General features: G+C 42.8%; 1 long non-coding RNA gene across 1 annotated transcript; it reads right to left on the bottom strand.

Annotated features, from left to right (window-relative positions):
• Positions 1-320: 320 nt before the first annotated feature.
• On the bottom strand, positions 321-12095 carry LOC125281061 (uncharacterized). The gene is made up of 5 exons (XR_007188059.2): positions 11926-12095; positions 10640-10710; positions 2019-2238; positions 725-907; positions 321-517 (listed from the first exon to the last, which is right to left on the bottom strand). It is a non-coding gene; the product is annotated as an uncharacterized LOC125281061 (long non-coding RNA).
• Between the last annotated feature and the right edge of the window lie 9769 nt (positions 12096-21864).

Here is a 21864-nt window from a genome sequence, read left to right as displayed (position 1 = left end):
CATCCATGAGGCTGCGCAGTCTGGGGCGACCAGTGGCCGCAGGTGGATGCGCAGCTGACCCGTAACACCGTGCAGGGAACCCTGGCTCATGCCCCGCTGGCCCCAGCACCTGAACTGCCACCACCTCCTGGTCCCCTCGTGATGCCGACCCAGCTGTCCTTTACAAGCCGGATGCCTCCCCTCCCCTCCTCCTCCTGCCCAGTCCTGGCTGCCCTACCGCCCCTACTGCGGGGTGGGCGGGGAGGGGGGGCAGGCATGAATGCTCCCAGTTGTCAGTGGGGCAGGGCGGCCAGTACCGGCTCTCCTGACTCCCTGGGAAACCTTGTATGGGCGCAGAGTCCGCAGGTCGCTGGCAGGAGGGCGGCAGGCTTGGGGCTGCTCTCCCGGGCAGTGCGGCAGGTGGCGGGAGGCAGGAGCACTTGAAGCAGCCCAGCTCTACTTCCTTCCAGCCCCAGCTCATCTCGGGCTTACATAAATATACACTTGCTCTTTGAAATTGTGGAGCCATGCTGGTCTGCTGCTCAAAGAAAAAGAATACAAACAAAATAAAACAAAACAAAAGGCCCTCAAACTTGACTAAGCTTCAGAAAACCGCACAATTTAAGGGACTGGGCCCTTTGTGGGAACTCCTTATAACCTCAGATCATCTGCCAATAAGTATTAGCCAATAAGTACTTGAGGGACATCTGCTAAGTGTCAGGACTGCACCAGGCATGGGAGTTACCGTGCTGAGTGAGACAGATGTAGTTTCTCCTCTCATGGAGCCTGAAGTTGAGAGGAGAAGCCCGGCATGGAGGACACAAGCAGTTCCGTGGTCACGTGCTGACACTGGAGACCACTTACAGCCGTGCGCTGCAGTCCACTGGTACTGGCCTCCCCTGATGCAGCTGTCCCACGTCCAGGAACGCTGTCAGCCGGTGGTGAAACACAGCCGTGAATGCAATCAGCCGAGGTGGGAGAACGTAGACCACTGAAGTCAGCAAATGTTGCAAACCAGTCATCCCCCCAGAGCCCCTGCTGTTAACCACTACCCTGCACAGCGCTGGAGGTAAGCGCTGGAGGTAAGCGCTGGAGGTAAGCGCATGTCTCTCGGGAGCGTTCCACCTTGCTACTAACCAGGATCCAGTGAGTACTTCCAACTACCAGCTGGGCGGGGGGGGGGGGGGGACTGGAAAGGGGGCCGTGGCATGTGACCTCAGGGTACTGTTGTTTCCTTCTCTCCATTAGTAATCTGAGGAGGAGGGATGACTTCCTAGGCCACCTGTGCCAATCAGGTGGCCAAGTAGTGTGGATAGGGCACCTAAAGATAGCCTCTCTCTTGAGCGGAAACATTTGGATTATGGAGGTTTGATGAGTCCAAGTAAATGATCCCGAAGCACTCTCCCAAAATTTAGACACGAGCCTTAAGCCACCAAGATTTTGCCTGATCTGGGGGTGCCCGGGCGGCTCAGTCAGTTAAATGTCTGCCTTCGGCCCAAGTCATGATCTCAGGGTCCTGGGACTGAGCCCTGTCCTGGGACTGAGCCCCATCCTGGGATCGAGCCCCATGTCAGCCCCGTGCCAGGCTCCCTGCTTGGCAAGGAGCCTGCTTCTACCTCTCCCTCTGTTCGCACTCTCTCTCAAATAAATTAAATCTTAAACAAACGGTTTGCCTGATCTGTATACCTCCTCTCTTATCAATAACTTCACATTTTCTTTAAATTGGCTTGCTTTATCCCCAGAAACAAATATCTTAAAGGACACTGTAGACACCACCATTAATAAATCGATATTGTTTGTAATAAATTAAGTAATCATAAAAATAAGTGCAATGAAAGCAATACAATGCTCTGAGATTCCAGCTCTGAGCTTGAGGTCGGCTCAGAGGTGAAACTGCAGTCGGAGTACAGGAGACACTGGTGCCCCCTGGCGACATGCTTCTGCAGCCATCAGAATAACCGAAATCAAAAATGAAATCACTTCATCAGTGTGCGATTTGACATTATGGCATGTCTTACCTGAATATCACTTAAAATTACCTTGTTACCACAGGGATGATGATGACGATGTCATCATATCATACTGACGTTTACCGAGCACTTCATGTATGCCAGGTGCTGTTCAAAGTCCCTTCTGCTCTTCCGTGGGGACTGGATACTAATGGAACTCTCCTTTATTCAGTCTCTGCCAGTTCTGTTGTGATTCTGCTTTGGTCTTTTTTTACCCATAATACTTCAGCTGATTTTATTTCCCCAGAACCTGCAGGCAAACACAATTCACCATTGTGACAGTTATCTTCTAACGAGCACAACGTGAGTCCTTCTAATTAACTGATGGACATGACTTTAAAACATGCTTTCATCCTATTATGGTTGTAAATACAGAAAAAAATTATTTTCCCAGAACTAAAAATAAAATTAAGCTTTCTTGACTGATTCATTCATTCACCAGATAGTTATCGAGTACCTATTACAAGAAACAAACAGCAGGTGGACATGAGGATGAGCTCCCCTGGCCGATGGTACAGCCAGGGTTCCCGAAGTCACTGCCTCTCCCTGAATGCAGACACAGTCAGTGATCATGTTGATATCAGTTATCTGAAAGAGTTTACTCAAAAGCAGAAGGAGAGCCAGGGGCTGAAGTTCATGATGGAGAGACTAGACTTCCAAAAGGGGACGATAAATTTTTTAAAAAGTGCGGCATGGGGACTATAGTTACTAATATAGTGTATGCTTGAATGTTGCTAAAAGAGTAGATCTTAAATGTTCTCATCACAAAAAAGAAATGGTAACTATGTGAAGAGATGGAGAAGATAGCTAATATTATGGCGGTAACCATTTTTGCAATTTATAAAGGTATCAAATCAACACCTTAAACTTGAATACACTTAAAGCCTTAGAAAGATGGTCCATATTTTAACTTCAGACCTGCTAGCCCTTGCCCTAGCTAGCCTGGCTGATTAGCACAGAATTTTTCCTTTATAATTCATTAAGTTGAAAGACTGTTAGTGTTTATTCTATTATTTCATTCTTTCCCTTCTCCCTCTATACAAGCTCTTTTCCCCAATATTTTTAATGAAATATCCTAGCTAGATCTCTGGACACCTTTTTTGTCTTCCTATGGTTTCAGTCCCACTTCTTAATGTGTCCTTTAAAAGCCTCAGAGGCAGCCGGGGCTTTGTGGCAATTCCCCCACCACGTCCAGAGAGGAGTGGGCAGTAAAGCGTCTCATCACTATGGGATACAGGATCCAGACATTAAAAGAAACATTAAGAAGCAAGAACATAATCCCCAGGAAAGTCGACCATTTACAAGAAGGGAAGCCAAACAGGGTGGAGTTGGGATGGCCTTCAGGCCACCTGTGATCAGAAGCCAGTATTTTTCTTCTTTCGTGCATTTTATTTTCCTCTTGAACATCTGGTCCATTTCCTAGTGGAAATGGAAATGCAAAATGGGTGTTGTTTTCATTCATTTTGAACACTGGGGGACAGGGCCATTTTGGTTGTCACAGTTGGGGTGCAGGGAATGCTACTTGCATCTAATGAGTATGATGCTAAATGTTCTACAACGTACAGGACAGCTCCCACAACAAAGACTTATTCCCCAAATGTCCAGAGCCCGAGGTTGACAAACGCAGGATTAGAGGAGCAATATGTGAGATGCTATAATAGAAAGCCTGTAATATTCTACGAGAGTTAAAACAATCAGAACAGAAACTGACAAGGGCCATCACTTAACTGTTTCCACTCAGAGTTTCCAGAAGACTTGTCTATTTATCTCCTATCATTGTGCCTGGATTCATTCATAGATGTAGTCATAAAATTTTAAGATCCTCTTAAAATGGGTTCTAGCTACCCACGTGGATGTCCCTTGATGCTAGATCAATTTCTCATTAAGAGACTTCTGCTAATTCTTAAACTACCTCCTTGCTTTGCATTTCTGTAACTCCACTCTGCATCATATCTGAAAATAGGCGGATTAGTCAGCACTGCATCTGAAAATAGGAAGATTAGTCAAAACCCCCAAATAAGCACCTTTTCTTGGTGTTTGCTTCAAAGGCAAAGGCCTTAACCACCAATCACAGCTGCATTCTGAAAGACATTGTAGCAAAAAGTAGGGCACGCATGCACGGGAAGGTAGCCAGGCAGGGGCCCTCAGCATGCTGGTAACGGTGGCTGTGCGAAGGACCTGCACGGCTCAGCCTCATTGGTCAGGTTGCTCACACTCTGGCTGGCAAGACTGACATTTCTTTCAGTTTAACTAAACAGGTATGGTGGAATGAATCGCATTTCATAAGGTTGGGGCTTCAGAGAATTGTCCTCTTTCTCGAATCATTGTCAATTTCACGTGTTTTTTTCCCCCCTGAGGTTATTCGGTAATCAACTGACAGTGAACAGCAGAAGAGAATGGGCTTGGCGGGGTCATCAGATAGCAGTTGTAGGATGTAATATAGGAGGGAAATTTATATTAGAGTGCTAATTATATATTATATATAATTACATATCATATATTTATATATTTATAGCATATTTTAATACTAATGTAATTATTATATACAATTCTCTAGGATATATATTTCCATTATAGGGGAAGGAAATCACAGTTGTGCAGCTGCAATGATTGGGTTTTGAAAGAAATATGTAAATAGAGCAATGGGACATAAACATGAGGAGGAAATGGGCAGGGCTGAGCCCTGTGGAGGGTAAACACGGCTTGTTTAAAAAACAGAGATGGTCCTTGAAAATTCAGTTCTCATGGCTGCAAAGAGTGTCCGTCTGATTCCACTCTGTGGTAGCAAGGCACTCCTTCACCTCGGGTAAACAGGAAATTACAACTAAAAAATGCCCCGTAAGACAGAGTAACCCGCTCTGCCTCACCCTGCACACTGTGCATGGCAGTGCTCCTGGCTTGATAAAGCAATATGTCAGAGCTTGAAACAGTAAAAGGCTAGATCTGTTTGTGTCCTGAGTACTTGGGAATGAAGAAAAAAATAAGGAAATAATTTATCGTTACAGTGAAAGCCCTGAGTGCAATATTTAGGACATAAAATGCCTTCCCTTAAAAAAATGCGGGAACTCTGTTGCAGGAACTTTTAAAATAACATACAGAACAGAATGCTCATTTTGCTGATGACAAGCTAAGCACACCCTGTCCTTCCCCAACACCTGTATCAAGCAAATCCCTTTGAGCCGAAGATCAGACCCTTCTCTGAGGCTCTCCATGCCTGGATTTTATCAGAGATTCACTTTCTTGTCTCATCAAACGATTTGCCTCATCAAACGATTGCCTGCACCTCTGTTCTAAACCTTTGTTCAGGGAAGCAGTAGCCCTCCTTAGGGTAGAATGCCTGGGTGCGGTCCTTCACTGAAAAGCCAGAGGCAAGAGCTAGAAGCGCTCCCAAAGCATCCGAAGGTTTGCTCAGGGCGGAGCAGGCAGGAAGTGACTGGGACAGGCTGGGCTTCTGATTCTGGGTGCAGGGTTAGGTCTGCTCCTGAAATGCCGGTGGCCCCAGCCTTACAGCCATGCTCGTAGACCCACACCAGCCTGAAGGGTTCCCTCCAGGCAATCTAATAACCGGAACCCATTTGCATGTATAAACCAAACCTAAGGATACTGGATCTAAAGAATGAAAGTCCAGCGGCATCTGGGTGGCTCACTTGGTTAAGCAATTGCCTTCGGCTCAGATCGTGATCCCACAGAGTTCTGGGATCGAGTCCCACGGCAGGCTCCCCACTTGGTGGGGAACCTGCTTCTCCCTCTGACCCTCTCCCCTCTCATGCTCTCTCACTCTCTCAAATGGATAAGTAAAATCTTAAAAAAAAAAAAAAAAAAGAACGACAGTCCGCATGTACTCATTTTTCTAGAAACTTTGGAGAGGTGGCCCAAGTACCTCAAATGTATCCTTCAGTGCAACACAATATCACTTTAGCTTTTAGTATTAGACTACCTTGTACACAGAAAATACATTGCTTCTTACAGAAGCACAAACAGCACTAAAACCATCTGTAGTACAGTTCCACTATCTACCTACTATCCGTGTAAACTTCTAGCTGTTAAACTTTATGAGACTCAGTTACCTCCTCCGTGAAAGGGAGAAAAATAGCACCTTCCTTGTTGGAAATGCAGATTCCTGAGTTCCATTCTTAAAGATTCAGCAGTTGATAATGCTAAGTGAAATAAGTCAAGCAGAGAAAGACAACTATCATATGATTTCTCTCATCTATGGAACATAAGAACTAGGATGATCGGTAGGGGAAGAAAGGGATAAAGAAAGGGGGATAATCAGAAGGGGGAATGAAACATGAGAGACTATGGACTATGAGAAACAAACTGAGGACTTCAGAGGGGAGGGGGGTGGGGGAATGGGATAGGCTGGTGATGGGTAGTAAGGAGGGCACGTATTGCATGGTGCACTGGGTGTTATACACAACTAATGAATCATCGAGCCTTACATCGGAAACCGGGGATGTACTGTATGGTGACTAACATAATATAATAAAAAATCATTAAAATAGAAAAAAAAATAAAAAAATAAAGATTCAGCAGTTAGGGATGCCTGGGGGGCTCAGTCTGTTAAGCGTCTGCCTTCCGCTCAGGTCATGATCCTGGGGTCCTGGGATCAAGTTCCACATCGGGCTCTCTGCTCAGCGGGGAACCTGTTTTTCCCTCTGCCTGGCACTCCTCCTGCGTGTGCTCTCTGACAAATAAAAAAAATAAAATCTTAAAAAAAAAAAAAAAAAGATTCGGCAGTTGGTGGGGGGGATGGCCAGGAACTAGCATTTTTGGAAAGCTCCTCCTGCCATTCTGATGTGCAGCCAGACCTAGGAACCCCCAACTGATTACAATAATTCCAAGAAAATAAAACTATTACCCTGGGAAAACAAAAGGCATATTTACATTTGATGTTCACCCAAAGCTGGCATGAACCCGGGAGAATACTATCCTAATTCAAGAAAGGCTTAAATTTAGCATGCATAATTTTATAGGCTGAGATTAAGAGAGAAACAAAGTAGCAAGCCATTGATTGCTGGCAGGACTTCCTCAGCTAATTTGTGTAAAGTGCTTAAACAGCGCTGCGTACGTGGTAAATGCTCAATAAATGTTAGCAATTATCTTTAGTATTGAATAGAAATTGTATTGATTCACTTAGGAAAATTATAAGTGATCATTAAAGTGCAGAGTGATCAGCTCTTTATGTGAGCAAAATGCCTTTTAGAAATTATATATAAATACCCAAACACATTAAAACCACTGACATGGTAACTTCCGACATTTTCCCACCAAGCAATATTGGCTAGACTTCTTGTTCTCGCCTTATTTTTTCCTCTTTAAAACTGGTATCAATCCCTTTCTTTCTGAAAAACAAATCCAAAAAATTACATGGAAAAGGCATATGTTCTCATTCCAAGAAACCGGAGCTGGACACTTTCTTTAGACCATCTCACCTATCCTTGGGACAAACATTGAGAGGGCATATTGTAACACACACCAAATAACCATACATATCTATAATAAAATTCCACATAGGTCTCCTACTTTGGACTTTATTTTCATACAAAATGTATCTGAAACAGCCATGATGGTGTGAAGCTATAAAATGTTTGGTTTTCGCTGCTGCATTTCCCCAGTTGAGTTTCAAGGGAGTTCTTGGTCTTCTTCATAAGTTTTCCATCCCTTTCAGGCATCGGCCCACTTCTTGCCTATTCTTAGCTGGGGCTGGGTGATACTTCTTAGCTGGTACAAAATGACTAACCTTCAGTAATGTCAATCCTGGGCTGGGTTCTTACTGTGAGACCACTTTGTGACCCTGCTCAATTATTTTAACCCTTTCTTCTCCCCAAGGTGTCCCTTAACCTAAGCACAAGTCACTATTAAAACAGGATTATAAATCATGGTTATTTGCCCACTGACCTTTCTTACAACACACACACACACACACACACACACACACACACAAAGAAAGAAAGAAAGAAAGAAAGAAAGAAAGAAAGAAAGAAAAGAAAAAAAAAAGAAAAAGAAAGAAAAGAAAAAAAAAAACCAAGCTGTGAGCTCTGAGGGCTCAGGCCTGACTTAGTGTCTCCATTGATGAATCTTTATGGAAGCCTTATCTTATATTTTTAACAGCAAAGCTTGGGCTCTGTTTTACTGAAGCTGTTTATATAGCTAATCAGAGTAGATCAGGAAATGTGGTTGACAGCGGAGGGCTGCCTGAGAAACGTAATATTTGCTGGCCAGCTTTGAGGCGACCTCTCAGCTAAGAGGCATGATCAATGAAGTGTGCCTGAGGCCCTGTTTAGATTAAGGGAAATAGCACATTGGTGGCCACATTCATCCCAAGCAAATCATTTTCCCTCATGCAAGCTGCGGCGAGAAACTTTCCAATAAACTGATGACAGGATTAAAGACAAGCCACTCCTCGTGTGCCCCTCACGTGGCTGTGGGCCAAGGCTGGGAGGAGTACCGGCTCTCTAGTTTGACCAGGAGGAGGACGGCCTTGCAGGAAAGGGCAGCCCACCCTCTACCCTGCCACCAACCAGCTGCATGGCCTACAGCAAATTAATTTCTAGCTCTGGGACTTCATTTCATCATTTGTAAAAGAGAGATGTATTAGTCAGGGTTCTCCAGAGTTAAAACACACACACACACACACACACACACACACACACACACACACAAAATGAGAAAGACGGAGATATATTTTAAGGAACTGGTACACAGGATTGTGAGCGCTGACAAGGAAAATCTGCAGTTGGAGACCAGGAAAGAGCTGATTGGCGTGGGTCTATAAGCATTCTTGAGGCGGATTACCCTCCTCCTCAGGGGAATTCAGTCTTTTTCCTTAAGGTCTTCACCTGACTAGGTGAACTCAACCACATTAGAGATGGTAATCTGCTTTACTCAAAGGCTGATTTAAAGATTTTATTTATTTTTGAGAGAGAGGAGAGAGAGAGAGCATGAACAGGGGGGAGGGCAGAGGGAGAGGGAGAAGCAGACTCCCCGCTGAGCAGGGAGCCTGACATGGGGCTCGATCCCAGGACCCTGAGATCATGACCTGAGCCAAAGGCAGACGCTTAACAGACCGAACCAACCAGGTGCCCCAAAGACTCCTGATTTAAATGTTAATTTCATCTGAAACTTACCTTCACAGCTACATCTAAATTGGTGTTCGGCCAAAAACTGGGGACCATGGCTACCATGGCCTAGCCAACTTGACACATAAAATTAACCATCACGGGGCATCATGGTAACACTGCGCTCAGATAGGTGTGAGGAAAATTAAGTGCCAATGCCAACAAAACACTTAGGTCAGGCCTCAACAACCGACTCTTTGCGTCCCAAGATTTTAGGCAGATGGACTAATAATTAAAGGTTACATTTTAAAACAGCAGAAAACCTGAGTTAGCACTGGATAGACTTCAGCCTTACCATCTGACCGCACCTGCTTCAGCCACTGATGAGTCTCTGGCAGTCAACTTCAGTCGGTGTCCTTGGGGGCTGAACGATAACACCTTTGTAGCAAAGACATGTTTATAGGCTCCTAGACTTTTTTTTTTTTTAAAGACTTAACTTCTATTCTTGAAAAACAATAAAGAAACGTGGGTCCAGCCAGCTTCTCATGGATGTTTTCATACCAGGTGGCCCCAGCAATTTGGAACATGGAGGAGTACGTTAAGGTCTCCTTTACAAAGTGCGTCCCCCAGAGTTGGAAAAGGACGCTCAGGAACGTGGCTTCCAACGTACGTCTTGTTCTCCATGGTATGAAATACAGCCACAAAGAAAACTTCATTGTTTCCATTTCAAGGTCCTTTCGTGACGGGGGAAACTGGGCAGTTACTGGTGGAATGCTACCTTTCTAAGATTTATTAGGAGTTGTAGAGGGCTCAGCAAACTCGGAAGGTACCTTTGTATCCTACAGCACTCAAGCCTGATTTAATTTCATGTCAGTCCTGGAACTGCAACCACAATATGAACTGCAACTTTATAAATTGCTCCTTGGAGCAGCTGCCCTTGCAGGTGGGGAAGTCAACCGGGTGGAAAAGCGGAGGGAGCCGGACAACTGAGAATCCACACCCCAAGCGAGCAGATACATTTCACCAAACTCTGCGGTTCTCATCCGTCCCCCATTTCACCCCCACAGCCCCTTCTTCTTTCCCTTGGGTTTGTCTCCTGCCTCAAATAGTCTTTTTTTTTTTTTTTCTTTTCCAGAAGGATGTCAGATGAAATGTGAGGGAGAAACTGAATTATGCTATCATAGTGCATCGGGCTTTTGGATTTCCAAAGATTATTCATCAAAATTCTGCTTGTGAGAAACTCAGAATAAGCAGAGTAAAGCCTAATTTACATCTCCTCTCACAGAATCCCTGATGAGAACGTTAAAACAAACTGATGTCACTAAGAAAACAAAGCTAATACTCAGAAGCACGGACTTCTTACAGGAGCTAGAAAATGTGGTTTGGTTTCATAGCACCAATTAAGCCATGCCTTAAAATGAGCACGCAGCAGACGATGTTACTGGAAGGAAACCACATACTGAGAATCAGCGCGAATCTCCTCACAGTCTATCCATTCTGTCGCAGTGGGGCCTTGTCTGTGCGGGCCGTTCTCCTTTGTCCCTCGAAATTATTCCAGACCAATTGTGGACGATGTGAGGACAGACTTACCTTGGTGGTGGGATGGTCATAGTAGCTTAAGAGGTATTTCCATGCCTTAGAAAGCATACACGTGGTTAATTCTAAAAAAAAAAAAAAAAAAAAAAAAAAAAAAAAAATTAGAAGAAATGCAGGTAACGCTTATACCATTCACTGTACTCACTGTAATTTGTCAGCTAACACAGATCCACAGTCACATGGTCTCAATGTTTTATAGAGAAATACGTTCTTTGTGCTAATCACATTTCAGATATTTAGACAGATTTCAAGAATGAAATTAAAGCTTATACTCGCTCTGGCCCAGACTGGCCTCTACATGGCACTGTATCGGGTATTTGCACAGTGAGAGAATGAAAAGATAGAATCGTGACTGCACATTTAAATTTCTCAAGATTTACCAACATCTACCACCCTTATGAAGAGTACACGATATACAATATACATCTACACACACACACACACACACCCTCCCTAGGAGCCCAGCTGGAGTTTCATCTGGCACAATCTTTCACTACTCGTGTTTTGTACATTCATTGCTCCTCTCTTTAATCGGGAGATTGCCTTGTTACCTCTCATCTGAAATCAAACATAGAAGAGCCACGAAAAGCAGATTTCTTGTCCCAAACTTCAAAGCAGAAATGTGGGTTTCAGTCTGGGTCCAGTGTTGTCCACGTGATCTGCATTTCCAGCTCCTCACTCAGCATCCCCCAATTATCCCAGAATTATAGCAGGTGGGATTCACATCTCCCAGGCACTTAGACCCATTTCTCATACCTAAGCTGGATATTTGCTTCAAGATTGAGAGGGAGGAGAGCTGTGGAGTGTATTCACGTACTGAAGGCATATTGTGTGCAACAGTGGTGGGAGGGAAGGATGAAAAATGTATTTATTTATCTGGTTCCAAAACATTTCTATGACTTCTGGTGGCACACCACTGTGAGTGTACTAAATGCCACAGAATTTTTCACTTCAAAGTGGTTACTTTTATGTGATATTAATTTCACCTCGATAAATATTTTGCAAAAATGAAGCAGTCACCTAGATGATCAAAGTGTCCATCAATATCCGACCCCACCCTCCCTTCTCCCCTCCGCTTTCTTTCAGTTGTTCTTTAAGCCTCCGGGTCTGGTCACATTGACCAGGCCTGTTCCTGGCCCACAGCAAGGTAGGTGAAGTGTGGCTGGTGGCCTCCTCAGCCCCTGCTGGTCTCTCATGTGCTCCCTCACTGTCCCCAAGCCCCCGTGTCCCCTTACTACTCAGTACCCCCAGACCCAGAGAAATGTACCAAATGAACATACGTGGAGATAGCGGATCGGTGTTTTCCTCTCCAGTGTTGGGAGTGTCGTTCAGCCAGCTGTTCACCAAACATATTTTGAGCAGCTACTATACGCCAGGTGCGTGGTGTGCCATGGACCCAGACGAGTTAAGAAGTCATCCCTGCTCTCGGGCAGCTTGGTCGGGTGGGGGAAGGTGTGGTCTGAAATACATACATCACAATATGGTCTGCGCTGGAAGAGACCTGCTTCCCAGGGGTGGTGGCGTTTGAGAGGACTACGGACTGGTAAGTCGTTTTTCCCTCGGCCAAGCAGAAGAAAAGTACAGCGGGGAAGAGAAAGACATGGAGTTGTGAGAGGGCCAGAAATGTTCCCGGAAAGTTGAGACTTTAGTGTGCCTGGAGCAAAGACACGTGATCGGTAGCTGAGGAGCTCGGAGAGAGAGAGACTAGGAGCAGCCTTCTGATGGTCTGGGAGGGATGATGGGATTCTCAGAGGCTCCAGGGAATGGGTGTAGGAGCAGAGAAGGACAGAATCCGGGAGGTATCTATGATCAATTGAGTGTCGGGGTGTAGGTGAGAGAGGGTAAGGATACACAAGTTGCCAGCTGGAGAGGCCACACAGCGAGTCACCCTGTTGAACAAAGTCATTGCTTAAAGCAATGCAGTGGCAACTGGAATCAGAGGCAGATCGGGGGCAGAAAGTTTCCCCTGAGACCTTTTCAAAGTCTCCTTTCAAATTAATGACGCCTGCGCCAATTCAAGAAGCCAGTCCAACAGTATGGAAAAGGAGAATTTGTGTCAAATTCCACAAGCTGAGTTAGTCTTAAAAGAGAATTTTAATAATAGTCACACACTATTCTCCACATTCAATTATATAATTGCATTTCGATCCCAAAATAAGCTTCAGTCTTTGACACAATGTAAGTTCATCTTCAATTAAACTTTAAAATATGCAATTTCATTTTAGTCTGATGGAGAATTATTTTATTTGATAAGGACTTAAGAAAAAACAGTCTGGTCAAAGTCACAATAGAACAGAACATTAATCTAAGAAATTCTTTACAGGAGGCGCTACAATTTTTTCTGGGATACTTTTGTGAGATCAATACTTTTATGAGGTCAAATATGCAATAAATTACTTCTTTCAATATGAAATTCCATCTAGATCAAGTTACGCTCATTGTGTACATACGTCTACCTGTGAAAATACCCACTCACTTCCACAGCCAACACCTGATATGTCGCCAGCATCACTTACTAGTCGTTAATATTAAAAGGCAGGAGGCAAATTTCATATAAAGTGACTTTCATTTGGCTTTTCTTTTTTTGTTATATCTTAACCTCTCTATTGTAAGCATGTCATTTTAAAAGTGGGGAAAAGGGGGGTTAACAGTATCACATAAAACCATAAATGAACCAAAGCTAAATGAGTGTTGATATAAACTAATTTAAATACATTTATTTGCGTGAGCTATGCTACAAATAATCCCATTCGAGGGTAAAATAATGCTGGGAAAAAATTCTAGTAGTGCCAAATAAGAACATTTGCATTCTTCGGCAATTAAAAAAATCAACCTGAATAATAAAAAAATTAGCAAGTTCCTTAAAATAATGAGATAAATCTCTCCTATTGTGAAAGAAATGGTAAATTTAAAGCATTTAATCGTACTGTATGTAGTCATTAATAAAATGAATGCTGCTAAGTTGGTTCCTAAATATCAACATTTAATTATAAACTGTCAAGTGAAAGTCAGAATATTTGGACACTTGTAAATGGATTTGCAGTTTTGTCCCCAATTTCCAGTTATGCACGGTCCTTACCTACACATACCATAGTAAAAGGAAAAGAATAACTAGCAAAATTCCAACCTAACCCAGTGAGGAAGGTTGGAAACTAAGCTTTGATTTTTAGGAAGTCAATACATCTAAATAAACATTCAATTTCATTGCTACAAGTTGACCTTGTAAATGACAAGGAAGAATAATTAAGTGTAGAATGCAAATAAAATGAAAGTTTTTCATATACCCATTAGAAATCTTGAAATCTCACTCATAAAATTTAGGTAAAAAGTAGACAGAATAAAAATAAATCATTGGAGAAAAATATATTTGGGAGGGATTTGAAGGCTTTTAGAGAAAGAGCTTTCATGTTTTTGATAACAGTTTAGACTCTAAAGCTTTCACACGTTTCTGGGATTTACTGAACACTTTCCAATAATATACCTTTATAAAAATGATATTAAAGGTTTTAAGGTTAACCTTGCAAATGTGTTAATATATTAATAAAGGATAAAAAAAGGATAAAAACCTACTACCCTAATTTTGTAAATGTCATAACAAATCACTAATCAAATATTTTAAAGTGTCACTTTTTACATAATAAGACTGAATTGTGTAATTTATTGTATAAAAATTTGGAAGCTAATATCAGGTACCAAGGAGAAATAAGGTTTCGTTCTTACAGTAATGTACAAATTACTTGTGTGTTTGTGTGTAAACTTTAAAAATTCTGTGAATGTTTATTGAGTTTTCTGGACATGTCTACTGAGTTAGAGGGGAAGAAAAACTACATTTAACTACTTTTAATTGAGCTTCTTTTATATCCCAGACTCTCTGATAGGACTTTATATCTATTTTGTCATTTAACCCTAAAACAATAAGGTAACAGTTTTTATTCCCTTAACATCATAGTGGTAAATGGAGATACTATTTTTAACAATAAGGTGTGCTAAACATTTAAACAAGAATTAACGCCAATCTTTTTCAAACTCTTCCAAAAAATTGAAAAGGAACATTTCCAAAGTCATTCTCTATCTAGAAGTGTTTGCTAGTTCACAGGATATTAACTCTTAACAAAAGTGATGACTTAATCATCGAGATTGTGCTTAATTTATGGAAGCGGTGGAATTCTGAAGGTAGAGCACAGAATGGTCAAACGACCAAAGACACAGAGAAAATTAAGGGGCCAACTTTGTTTCATTGGTAAGCATGTGAGAAAATTCAGTACAATTATTTTCCAGAAGAGATGATAATTTTGGGGCATAGAGGTCAACCTCAAGGGAGGCCAGGTACCAAGGAGAAATAAGGGAGGCCAGGAGGGAAGGCTGGGAATTAGGCAACAGTCTCAAAAGCTCGCTTGTCCAAAAGGCCTGGAGGCTCAAGGGGCTGAGAGGAGAGTAAAACAAATGAGAATGAGGGTGTCCTTGGTGGGGTGGAGGTACTGGACTGGTGGGAGATTAACAGCCACACAGGGCAGCGGGCAGGGAGGTTGACTCAGCAGGTGGGATTTTCTAGAATGTGCTTCTATCTTCTCAATTTCTAGCACCACCTCCCAGTTCAGCTTCTTATCATCTATTCCCAGATTAATGCAATGCTTCCTTCCTTCACTGACCCCCTCTAAAGTGACAGTTTTCATTCATTAGAGAGTCAAAAATAGCAAAGGTCATTAATATTTAGAATCAGCTAATATGTCGAGAAATGGGTGTGATTCCACTGTTAAGAGAATTACTTCCACTGCGAATCCTTTGATAAAGAACATCTGCTTATTTTTAGCTGTTTAGTGTCCACTTTGCTCTTTTTGCCATTTATATCTCGACCTGTCTTTCAGGAGAATTGCCCATTGCATGGAGTCCTGGCAGCAGCTCCTGGGAGCCTGTCTGGTATAGTTAGTGGTCAAGGGCATGGACTTTGATGGCAGACCACCCTGAGCTTGATACTGGACTCTGCCATTCACTCAATCCTCTTAGGAAAGTTGCATAACTTTCCTGAAACTCAGTTTCATTAGTTATCAATATCTACGCGTAGATCTTTATTATATTTGTTCCAATGGGATAGCTACCTGGGTTCAGCTTTGAGTTGAACCAGGGAAAATCAAACAGAAGAAATGGGTCCAGGTGTGAACAGAAGGGAACTGATGATTACTGAGTTCCTAGGTCATGCAAGTATTCCCAGGTAATTCAGATACATTGTTTCATTTTAACCCCCAAACCATTTCATAAGATAGTATGCGCATTAAGTATGCGCATTAGGATGCCCATTTTACAGATGAAGAAATAGAGTTGTTCCCTATGTCATATAATATTTAAATAGCAGAACCAAGATTTAGACTGAGGTCTGAAACCAGAGGCCATGCTTTTAACCACTACTTAACACTGTTCCTGAGGGCTTAGGAAACAATGAGGGGAAGTCACAGAAACACTAGACAACTAAGGGGATGGAGACCTGTGTAGGGGAAGGGAGGCTGAAGTCCATCTGATCTTGATGGTCGGACCACTGACCCAACCACCTAGTTCCACAAAGAACCACAGTTCCAGACAGCAGATTGGCAGACCCACCTTCAATGGTTGAATAGTTTCCTAGCGCTCCTGAGGATAAATATAATCAGTAATAAAAATCCTTTTAAGAAAAATCCAATGGGATTAAAGCAGGTCCCTTTTATTTTTTAGAAGGAATCAGAGGGATATGTAACTAAAAAACTAAAAAAATAAAAATGAGAACTAATCTCAGAAGGAATGGCTGGCCATTAGAAAATATTAGTCCCAAAAGAACTTTATTGCTTATGTGACAATTATTTGAAATCCAACTTGAAGCACTTTGCTATATTTGAAAGAGACGAATAGGAATTATTCACAGTATGAATCTATTCAATATTTAGAGTCTCTCTCCCAGGTCAGTTTTCTATTTGAAAAGAAGAGAGAATATTCAAGGAGTAAAGACAGGACTTCAATCATTGAATCCATATCACATCAAGATCACAAGAAAAGAACATATTTTTAATACCTTAAGTTTTTATTCACCAAGGAAAATACTAGATTTATTAGGTAAACATATTAAAGATCCACAAGTCCTAAGTATTCTGCATTTTACAGAAATTCTTTTGATGTCTTGTCACCTGGACATTCCAGTTTTGAGGCTACCTGTTGCTGGTGAGCTGTGAACTATAGAGTAAAATAATGACCTGAAATATATAACTGAGAAGATTCAACTACAATGAAGCAATTGATATGTCTGGATACCTATAACCTATAAATGAAACAAATCTTTATAACAAAAGAGAAAATTCCGTAACTATTTTAAAAAAGGACTCATACACTGGACTAAACTAATAAAATTCAGAATAATGCTGCCCTCTTAGCTTGGGCTGCTAGAAGAAAATGTAATAGACTAGCTGATTTAAATGACAGCTATTTATTTCTCAGTTATGGAGGCTGGGAAGTCCAAGATCATGATGCTGGCTGATACAGCTCCTTGTGAGAACCTTCTTCCTGTGTGCTCATGAGGCAAAAGAGAGAGAGAGAGAGAGAGAGAGAGACACACACACACACACACACACACACACACACACACAGAGTGAAAAAGCTCTGGTGTCCCTTCCTCTTCTTACAGGGTCACTAATCCCATTATGATGCTTTACCCCGATGACCTCATCTAAACCTAATTAACCTTCCAAAGGTCCTACCTCCCAATAGCATCATATTAGTGGTTAGGGCTTCAACCTATGAACTCTGTGGGAACACAAACATCAGTCCATAATATCTATCAACTATCAACTCTGAAGGTCTTATCCCTTAAAAAGCTAGCAAGATTAGTTTCTGATTTCAACCAACTCTCTGAATGCTGGCTACTAAACATTTGAAAGTCTTGCACTAAGTTTTCTCCTGGAGTTTCTGCTTCCCTAATTTATAAGCTTACTACTTCTTAATTAAAACTATCCAATTTTGCCTAATGAGAACTGTCATTTATTTTTCACCCATTTACTACTGCTAGCATGCAAAATTGAGTCATTGTCTTTTAACAAATGAAAACCCATTAATAGGCTATACTCATGCTTTCTTTACAGAAATGTACACAAAACATCTTTTTAAAAACAAGTCACAACATATTAGTAGCTCCTCACTTCTCAGATATAAAGAAGAAATCACCTGGTTAGAAAATTAAGCTGATTGTTGAGTCACTATATTGCACACCTGAAACTAATATAACACTGTATGTAAACTACGTGGAATTAAAATAAAAACTTAAAAAAAAGATTTAACTAAACGTGGATTTCTCAACACAAGCCTACCAAAAGGTGAACCCACCTTCTTAAGGTTTCAAACGCTCTCCACGAGGGTTGCTCAAACTTTTCTTGATGAGGAAGTGCTCCCACCTGGCTAACATCTTGTCAGAGCCCACAGAGCTGGAGGAGAGGCTCCAAGGTACGACGGGGCCTGGGGTGCTGGGTGCAGAGCTGTGGCTGCCACCTTGAGAGCCTCTCAGGTAATGTTTGGGGGTGGCCGCCCATGTGTTGGGAATTCAGCTACGGTATGAATGTGCTCCCCACAAATCATACGTTGAAATCCTAATCCCCAATGTGATGGTATTTGGAAGTGGGGCATGGGGGGGGGGCCATTAGGTCATGAGAGTGGAGAGTTTATGAATGGGATTGGTGCCCTTATGAAAGAGACCCCCGAGAGCTCCCTCTTACCCCTTCCACCTTGTGAGGTGACGGCAGGAAGGCTTGTGTGAGGAAGTGGGCTCTCACTTGACATGCAATCTGTGGGCACCGTGATCGTGGACGTCCCAGCCTCCAGAACGGTTAGAAATAAAACTGTTTGCTGTTCAGAAGCCAGTATGTCTATATGGTACTTGTTAGAGGAGCCTGAGCAGACTGAGACGATTCTGCTCACTATGCTAGGCTTTTACAGATTTTCAAGATTCTAAGTCAGAGCTCCACAGCTTTTGTCCGCAGACTAATTCAGTACAGGAGGGGAATGAAAAGTGTGTCGTTTCCGGCAAGCTTAGATGACATTCATCTCTGAGCTCTTCAGTAGACTTAATTTTTTCACCCTTTTTTCATGCGTTAGCAGGCTTATACTCTTTAAGGACACGTGTGTGTCTCATGCAAAGTTTCAATTCGCATGTACAAAAGGACATTTGTGTGTACAGAGGAGATAAGGGCGCCCAAACCTCCAATATCCACGTGTGCACGGGGGTCGATGTGCTCATGGAGAGTCACTGAAGAGCGCACTTAAAATGTCGTATTTCATAGAGCTTTCTCCCATCCAAAGACATAACACTTTGGGTGGCTCTATTTGTGAAACGAAAATTGCTCTCAGAGAGGCTTAGCTCACCTTCCCATGGCAACCAAAACAAATCTGGAATCAAAAGGCTATGAAACTGCAGCTATCCTTCTCAAAAATACCATCGTAATGCTGAAGGCAGCACTGGAAACCAGGACAGCCTCATCAGCATTTGTTTGGCATAAGTTGCCTCTACATTCAGTCGGGTGTCAAAGCCTTCCAGCTCCTAACAGACGGTGCTGGTAGCACAGACGTGAGCTAAGCCTCTTGGGGACCAAGTGGGCAGAACTATCAGAAGTCCCATCACAGAATATTTTCATCCTCCACCCTCCATGTTTGCCACAAACCAGGGAGCAGAGGGTCGGGAACCTTGGTCAGAGGATTTGGTTCTCCCAAAGCCTCACCCATGCTACAGTCACATCGTCTGTGTCCCATCTCATTTGGGAAGATTCTTGATGGAGAACAATGAGTTCTCGATGGCCCATGCCACAAAAACCAGTGTGCGGTCCACTCTCCCCCTGCCCTTCCCGTGTCAGTGCAGCTGCTCGGATATCATCCGCACCATCAAATTCCCCCCCCCCCCCACCTCAGGGTGCTGCTTGGTTTCCCTGCTAATGCATTCCTGCGGCGCCTGCCTTTCATGTTCTGACTTCGCTCAGAATAAAAACGACTGGGCATCCCCACTCTGTATATTCTGAAACTAAAAAGAATCAATTAAACCAGCCATATTTCCATCAGGGGGGCTACTGCTGTTCCCCAAACAGCTTAGGCTGTCTTCTCATAGTTTATGATGTCAGCAGGATCTCCCGACTGAAATACAGCCTTGAAATCTCACCCCACCCCTCTCCGGCCCTCTGTCTGCGGTATATATTATTCTTGTAGTGTTCAGAGACAGCTGTGTGAATTAATGAACTGATGTGAGAATCAGAGTTGGCCTGGAGCCCCATTTAAAAGTCATGTCGATGACCTCATAAAAACAGCAAAGAATGCTTACAGCTTGCTTGTAAAAGAAAGCCATTTCTTAATAACTTGGAATGCCCACATAATTCAGCACATATTTTAACCCAAAATGATTATTTCATAAGAGAATGAAAATTTCCCATGAAAAAGACATTTAGCCAACCCAGGCAACTATAAACTTTAATTGACATTTCACAGTATGTACCAGCGTGCTCTCCGGGGAGTGTAGAATATCATTCTTGCACCTGCGCTTTACCTCCAGAGTTATAGTATTTCAACCATTAAACATTTTTCATTAAAGCACTTCATATAGAATTAGTCTAATCTGATTTTAACAAAAGTATTCTATATTTAGTTTTTCACACTGTATTAGTCCAAACCGTTAGAACTAGAAAGGCTGGGCTTTTGTTCACTGGCAAAAACAGAAGGGTGGTCTGTGCCCACTCACTTCAAAGATGGCCCTTCCTTTCCCTTGCTGTCCTTTGAAACAAACACAGCATTTCTAAACTAAGTCATTCATGGGTGAATTGTAGGCTTTAAAGAAACCGAGACACGTGGTAAGCTCGACGGGTCTGCAGGATCTTCTTCCTTTCCCTGTGAACAGTCATAAGCCCCCACCCCCAAGCAACAGCTTTTAGGAAGTAGGGAAGGATGCAGAATATTTTTGCTAGGGCAGAACTGAGAAAATGTGCAAAAATTTGCATCTTACGGTTTGAGTTTTATAGCTGTTATCTTGCTGGCAATCTTGGGAGGAACAGCTGCAGGATTTTAGGATGTGTGACTTCAACAACAAGGAAGGAGGCCTTTCTAAATGCTCCCAGTTCGAATCGGAGAGGGCTGAGCAGCTTAGGAGCTCACTCGGAATCTGACGCTAGGGCACATTTAAAGAGAACCGCCCCACTCCAGAGACCTTGTTTCCCTGAAAGGCTATACTCTACTCCCTCTCACTCAGAATGCTAATTTCTCTGAATTGAGAACACCTGAAGGGACTAAAAGTCGCTCTTTTTGGACAACGGTGATAAGTTTGTTTCACATAAAGTCCAGGAAATACTTTTTTTGATTTAGCTTCTCTGGGTTTAGCATTTACTTAAGACAGCTTATAATTTATTTTATTAACGTTTCAACTTGACAAGCAATCAAATTTAATGTGATATATGGAAGTTTACATATAGGAACACTTAACTGATAGAAGACAGTTAACTCTGCTAAAGGGACACTGCTGTGCTTGACTTCAGCAAAAACAAAACAAAACGAAAAACACTTGTGTGGCAGGCAAAGATGGGCCACGGTACTTGTGCGATAAAAGGAAACGTGAAGTCATGAGAAGATTTTCATTGTGTACGTTAACATATTAAATCTTCTAACACAAGTTCTGCTAAAACATACAGGAGCTGACTTCACACAACAGAAAGTCTCTGCTACACTCCGCTTGGGTGTGAGAAGTGTGAGGTGCTCGGTTAAAGCACACACACATCGTGCAGGTATTTGACTCCAGGAATTACAAACGTGGCTAGTTCAGAGGATGCAATCTAGCAGTTTCCAGGCCTCTGTGTCACCTGAAGTGGGGACCGGCCAGGAAGGTGAGCCACTGGGGAGAAGGGAGGCACCGTGAAAGCTGCAAAGGAGGGACGCCATCAACGGAGCCTAGGTTAACAGAGACAGGGAGCAAAAGCCACCAAAACAGGAGCCTTCTTGCCCACGCAGTAGGGAATCAGTCTTACCTGACTTTGAAGAAATCATCTGCTTGCTGTTGTCCACAGAATATCCGGCTGTCATCGTTGTGAACCATGGTAACTGGTTCTGGAGAAGTACTTCCTCTCTGTCGCTGGCGCTGGGAAAGATGGCCCGGCTTCCCGGGTGGGGTGTGCCCCCCCAGGGGCCCAAGATCGAAAAAGGACTTAGTAGAGCTCTGACACCGGATGGGAGAGAAGCGGTCAAAG

This window comes from Ursus arctos, unplaced genomic scaffold, assembly GCF_023065955.2.
Source record: "Ursus arctos isolate Adak ecotype North America unplaced genomic scaffold, UrsArc2.0 scaffold_6, whole genome shotgun sequence".
NCBI lineage: Eukaryota > Metazoa > Chordata > Mammalia > Carnivora > Ursidae > Ursus > Ursus arctos.
Note: the sequence above shows the minus strand (reverse complement) of the source record. Positions and strands in the feature narration are given on the sequence as shown.